Source organism: Taeniopygia guttata, chromosome 32, assembly GCF_048771995.1.
Source record: "Taeniopygia guttata chromosome 32, bTaeGut7.mat, whole genome shotgun sequence".
Lineage (NCBI taxonomy): Eukaryota > Metazoa > Chordata > Aves > Passeriformes > Estrildidae > Taeniopygia > Taeniopygia guttata.
This window is the reverse complement of record NC_133057.1, coordinates 2,722,092-2,728,825: the sequence shown is the minus strand read 5'-3', so window position 1 is coordinate 2,728,825 and position 6,734 is coordinate 2,722,092. Positions and strand designations below refer to the sequence as shown.

Genomic DNA, 6,734 nt, shown 5'->3' with positions numbered 1-6,734 from the left:
TGCACGCCCAGGGATGCTGGGGCCAGGCTCTGGAAGCAGCAGCAGCATCCCCCTGATGAACTCCATCTGTATTCCACAGGAACACTGTCATACAGCCCCCCGGAATGGACCCACTTGGGCTGGTACTACGGAGAGGCAGCAACGATCTGGTCCCTGGGCATCCTGCTGCACCAGATGGTCTGCGGGCAGCACCCTTTCAGGAGGGGCCGGAAGATCAGCTGGGACCATCAGCTCTCGCTGCCACAGCGGCTCTCTCCAGGTGGATCCTCATCTCTGGCCATGGGGGAATACCAGTGCTGGGAGACAGCAGCAGCTCGTGAGCATCTCGCTCTGGCAGCCGCTGAGGAGGTGGCACATGTCCTGCTCTCCTGCTCTCCTCCACAACAGGGAATTGATGGGAAAGTTTAGGCACAGCTCTGAGCACAAAAGCAGCATGGCCTGGGCATGGGAAGAGTGGGGCAAAGCAGACAGGAGCCTTCTCTAGCTGACCGGTGATTTCTGGTTTCTCTGCCCAGAGTGCCAAGATCTTATCAGGTGGTGTTTATCCATGCACTTCTTGGACAGACCTTCATTAGAAGACCTGTTCTGTGAACCTTGGATACAGGATATTCACCTGCCATAGAAGAAGGGAGAGAGCCACATGCACACTTTGCTCCAGGGCCCTGGTAAGTTACAGGTCCACACATGCCCTGGCAATCAGAAGCAAGGAAACCCAGACTTTTTTCCCTGCCTGTATCAATGCACTGGGGTCTTTGGGTGGGAACACACAGCCCTTGTGCTGGAGCTGAGCTGCTCTGCCCAGCACTGGTGGCTGCCATCCGAGCTGGTTTTGCTTGTCCCGGTTCCCTGACAACTGGGGCCCTGGGCAGAACCCTGACAGCCTGGTCTGACCCCCAGGGAAGGAGAAGGAGCCCCTGGAGAAGCTGTACCAGCTGGGGCTGCTGCTGCTGGAGACAGTGAGGATGACATCAAGGATGACAAACTCTTCCTCAAGTTAGCCACTGGCAGCTGAAGATGATGGACTTCTGGCACTGTCTTCAAAGCCAGGCTCCACAGCAAATTCGCAGATGAGTCCACAGCCGGGGAAATGCTCCCAGATTTGGGCATTGCACAGCCTGGCTGGGAACAAAAGGTTCCCCCTGTGCTGGGGCAGATGCAACTTCAGTCGCTGCCCAGCTGCTTTTTGGCAGGGCTGGGGGCATGGGTTGGGGTGGATAAAAAATGGGAGTGGGCTCCCGGCCCTGCCAACAGCCCCCAGCACCCAGCATGGCCTGGGCTGAGGCTGGGGCTGGGGCTGGGGCTGGGGCTGGGGCTGGGGCAGGCAGCCTGACACAAACAAACCTCCATAGTGGGAGCAGAGGTGGGATTCCAGAACCTGTGCAGGGGCTGCTTTGCTTTGCAGGCAAGGAAGGGCTTGGGCTGCTCCACTGCCCTTGTTTGCTTTGGGATCACTGTTATTTTGGGGGGCAGTGTAGGAGGGAAGAGAGAAAGTGTGGGCTTCTCTCCCCTTTGGGTGGGATTTTCTCTAGCATGTAGGGGTTGGGCCTTCCTCAGGCCCTTGACAGAGATAAAGAGTTTTTTTCTTGTTTCCCTTTGTCTCTAATCTCTTTTCAACAGTTTGTTGTTTGTTTTTCTAGAGGAAGCGTTCTATGTAAGGTCCAGTCGGGATTGGGAAGTGCCTGGGAGCAGCTGCAGCGTGGATGGGCCGTGCCCTTGGAGAAGGCTGAGGACATCGTTTGGGACCAGCTTTTCTCCCAGCGGAGGATGGCGTGAGGTGAGTCCCCATCTGCCTGGCATGGTGGGATCAGAGCTTTTGGGAGACAGCAACAAGCACAAGGAGTCTCTTGCTCTGGGCAGCTGCTGAGGGCTGGATGTGCCGTGGCTGGCTGCAGGCTGGGAATGTCCTGCCCTCCTGCTCTGCTCCCAAAGGCAGCAGTGATGGGCAGCTCTGGGCACAGCTCTGGGCACAGCCAGCATGGCCTGGGCTCTGTGGGCAGCTGGGACAAGGGGACAGCAGCCTTCAGCTGACGGGGCTTTCTGGTTTCTCTCCTTGCAGCCGGGCTCTGCGGGTGCTGAGGCTGCTCTGGGCTCTGCCAGGCCTCTGCTGGGCTCTGCCCTGGGCACAGCTGGGCTGGCTGTGCCCTCACATTGCTCTGACAGCTTTGCATCAGACAAGCCTATTCCGAGCACAGTGCCTGAGCTTTCTGCTTTGGCAGGTGAGTGAGACTCCCCTGCAGGCCAGGAGATTGCAGCTGGGGACACACATCCAATTGGCAAGGACCCAAACTCTTCACTGTCCCAGCTGAACCCCTGAATCTCCACAGGAATGCCTGGATCTCCACTATTCATTCTTCATTTCTTTTTGGCTGGAATCGTGCAGTTGCACTTTTTTCCTCCTCTAGACGTGCCACGAGTGGCCAAAGCTGGCAAGTGAGCCGTGTTCCTGAGGCAGTGCAGTCTGGAGCTGATGGATGGAGAATTGCCCTTCCCACTTCCAAACCAGAGCAAAAAGCCGTAAGTGGGATTTTTCATCTGTAAGAAACCCCTGACAATTTCAGAGGGAATGTGCAGCTCATTCACAGAGTGAGAAGGAAGGTCATCTTCTAAAAGATTTGGGGTTTGACAGAGTTGAGATTCCCTGTCCTGCCTGGAGCTCGAAGGGCCCCAATCAATTTCCTATTGCTTTGACCACAATTTAAAATAACAATGTTGGAAACAAACCCCAAAAACTGTAAAAAAGGCTGTTGAGGTCAGTAAGATGGATCCATGCCATCAGCACATTTACAATGTAAATAACTGAGTTCTCTTTTTAAAAAGATAATTTACCTCTTAATGCAAAGTTACAGAAGTTGTTTCACTAGCACTTGGATTTTACTTGTGTCTTCTACAATTCATCTAATTGTTGGTTTTTTTTTTTCCTTTACCTTTTTTTTTTCTTTAAATAGAGGTCCTGGCCCTCTTCCAGCCAAAGGGGAAAGGGCCCCACCAAGCCTTGTTACCCACAGACAACATGATAAAGCTGAACAATAAAGGACCTTGGAGCATTATACTGTAATTAAAAAGGTGCCAGCTCCATGGACAACAGAATTATTGTTCCTAACTTGAATGAGATTGAGCAAAAAGAATGAAGAACGGTGTCACTAAAGTACTACTGACGTTTGCCAAAACACTTCCAGAGTTTCACCAAGAGATCAGTCATCAAAATGTTTTGGAAATTTAAAGACCAAGGTAGCCAAAGCACTCAGTGTCACTAATTGCTGGGTATGTTCTCAGCTGAAGTTGGGAGGAATGGGGTTCCCTTGGAGGGCCCACCCTGTGGGGTGGCCAGAACTCTGTCAATGGGCTCTGCCTCGTAAAGGAGTCAATGAAGGGACAGTTAGAGAAACCTGTGCTGTGGGACACGGGAATACAACGATCCGTGTGACAGGATTCACTCAGATTTCCCGTCAGGAGAAACCAAACCCTGTTACAGTTATAGAGGCTACAGTGTCAGAAGATTCCTGTGCTTTACCATCACTCCCAATGTCAATAGAACTTGGGGTGCTGCAGCTGGTCAGTGTCAGTGTCTCACCACTCCCAGCTGCAGGGCCCCCATTTAGGGTCCTTCAGCAACGACCACACGGAAGAGTTAGGGCCCAGAGAACATTTTTCACCCAAAGAGTGCCTTGGGTTTCCGAAAGCAAAGGATTCTGGTTCACCCTGTGCCCCATGTGCGCTGCCCCGTCCCGTGGAGTTTACATGAATGAGTTGACGGGATTATTAGAAGAGGTAGTAAATGATACTGTTAAAATGTCCAATAGCACATTGGATTATTAGAAGAGGTAGCAAATGATACTGTTAAAATGTCCAATAGCACATCCTATGAGCTCCAACAAACACAAATGGGGACTCCAGAGAACCGCATGGCCTTGGATTATCTGCTTGCTGGCCAAGGAGGAACCTGGGCTATCAGGAGACGGGGATGTTGCACTGCTAGCAGTGATGGGTTTGAAGGCCAACAGTCAGGAATCACCTTGACAGAAAGAGCAGTAGAAGAGTGGCAGAAAGAAGAAAATTCTTCTTGGTGGGATTGGCTTCGTGGCTGCCAAATTAGAGGCTGCTGTGAAATGCATTCGTGGCAGTGCCTGTCATCATTGCAGTGTGTGCACTTGGTGAGTTGCTGTGACACTTTGTGCTGGGAAGTGGAGTATTGGGACCTTTCTTAAAAGAGACAGTCTCAAGAAAAGAGAGGCATTTGATAAATAACAGAGAATAGAAACTATTAAGGCATGTTTTAAAAGGAACATGAATAGCTCTGAGTAATGAACTTAAACTGCACTTAATTGTAGAACAAGAGGAGATGCCTTTATGCCTAATACTTAAATCTAAGCTGTGTTACTGAAAGAATTGTTACAAAGGTTGTAGTTGATTGTAGGTCTCAGGACCGATCAAAGTACCAAGGCCTGAACAGGTTGTGATCAAGGCCTGAACAGGCCCTGAGGCAAAGCTCACCTCTAGATGAACCTTCCAAGCAAATGTTGTATTTGTATCGACTCACTAACAAAGCATGATTAACAACATGATCAATGTATGTGTTCCTTGATAAAACATGGATTTATATTTCTGTATTTAGAAACAGACAAGGCCCCATCTGGCCTTGTTTGGGGGTGAAGGATCAAAGTCAACTCCCTTGGTTCCTCCTTCAGCCCTGGCCAGGCTTTGGGAGAAAGCAGTCAGGAGAATGAAAGCAGATGTTCTCGCAGTGGCAGTGATGCCAGCTTGTTTGTTTAACAGTGTAAAAGCTGGGTCCTCTCACAGCTTTGGGCTTGGAGCCTCATTGCTTGCAGAGGTGGAGGCACCTGCAGGAATTCCCAGTGTCTGGGAGTGGCTCTCCAGTCCTTGGCTTCCCCCAGCTGATGTGTGGCTGTGGATGATGGTAAAGCCTGAGGCTAACTGGTGATGGATCTTTCCTTAATCACTCCAGGCAATCTCTGGTAGCAATGACTGGATGCATTGCTGAGCTTCTTTTGTAATGCTTTGCTAATGATGATGTGCTTTGCTGAGCTTATCCTTTTGTAATTCTTTGCAGCTGTGCATGAAATAAATGACACAATTCCTTCAGTTGGTGTCTGTCTTTGGTGCTGACCCTGCCCACTGGTGAAACAGGGCCCCCTCCAGCCTAAGTGCTATCTAGGAAGAGAAAAGCCATCACTCCAAATGTCCCCCCTTCCTCCTTGTTCCCCCCACTTTATACCCTGAGCGTGATGCCTGCCCTATGGTCTGGGGTATCCCCGGGGTCAGTGGGGGTCACCTGTCCTGGCTGTGTCCCCTCCCAAGCTCCCCCGCAGCCCCAGCCCCTCTCCAGCGTGGCCAGAGGAGGGGCAGGCCAGGCTTTGGCTCAGTGGGAGCTCAGCAAGAACAAAAGCATCTCTGTGTGCCCAGCCCTGTGCTCAGCACCGCAGCGTCTCAGTGCCAGGGTCTGTGCCATCAGTCCCTGCCAGGGGTTTCCATGGCACCTGCCAGGCCAGGTGACCCAGGTGTGGTGTCCCAGTGAGGGCTGCCATGCAAACAGTGCCCAGCACTGCCCCTTTCTGTCTGCCTGACCTGGCCTTGGCCCTGGCCCTGCTGTTTGCTGCAGGTTCCGCGGCGCCTGACCGGCCCGCGCGGCACAGGGCAGGCGGCCACGGCACAGACCCACAGCAAGGGCTCCCCTCTGGCTCTGGGCAGTGACACCAGCCCTGAGCAATGGGCTGGCGCACTGGGGTCAGTGCGGTGTCCATGGCAGCAGTCCCTTGCAATGCCCAGTGCAGGTTGGGATGATGATCCACCCTCACAGCCGGCCCAGGGCAGGTGTGCGGTGCCCTTCCCCACAGCCTGTCTGCACAGAAGCACTTCCAGGGCTCTCTGCATTTCCCTTCCCTCCCTCTTGAGTCACTCACACACCTCCCAACGACCCACTGGGAGCTTTGAGCTGCAAGGAGTGCAAAGCTGGTCTGTCCTTCAGGAGTGGCTCTAATTCTGCCCTGAGCCAACTCTGCATTTGTGTTCATTGCAGATCTTCCTGTGTGTCTACATCATTCCTTGCAGGGCTCTGCCTTGGGGAAGGGGAAACTCCTTGGAGGTACCTAGGGCTTGGCACACACTTGAGGAGTGTGTCTGTTTTAAATGGGGAAGCTTAGGAGTTTTAGATTGCTTCAAAAAATAAAAGAAGTAAACCCCTCTTTGCCTGAGTGCAGCCAGTTCTCCAAGCTCAGCAGGTCCCAGGTGACTGAGCAGAGACAGGACGGGCTTGGGCTATGTGGGGCAAGGTTGTCCACACTGCCTCAGACCTCCAGGCACAGCTTCTCTGACTAGGCCAGACATCCTCAGGAGAGTCCCTGGGCCAATATCAGTCGCTGAATGCTTCAGTCACCTCTGCTCTAAACAGAACAGTCATAAAATATACTCTTCAAAGAGGAATGTGGATTTATTGGAAGCTCTTGCAAATAGTTTTCCATCAGTATTGTAGGAAACCTTCCTAATGGACTGCACTAGAGCAGAGGGAAATCAGGGCAGAGCCATGGTTTGTCAGGACTTGCTTGATCCCAATGAGCCCCGTGGTGCATTTAGAGCTGAGCCCTGGAAGCTCAGGGCCTGAGAGGAGATTGCGCCAACCTAACCAGGAGTCAAAATCCGAGGAAAAACCCAAAGTGTCTCAAAGCATGAATGGGTCCCCTGAGGTCCATCCACACAGACCCCTCCTGGACTTGTTGGAG

General features: G+C 52.3%; 1 long non-coding RNA gene across 1 annotated transcript; it reads left to right on the top strand.

The window, feature by feature from the left end:
- The first annotated feature begins 2,411 nt into the window (after positions 1-2,411).
- On the top strand, positions 2,412-5,100 carry LOC140681189 (uncharacterized). Its single transcript, XR_012052422.1, has 2 exons — positions 2,412-2,514; positions 2,946-5,100. It is a non-coding gene; the product is annotated as an uncharacterized lncRNA (long non-coding RNA).
- The last annotated feature ends 1,634 nt before the right edge of the window (positions 5,101-6,734 follow it).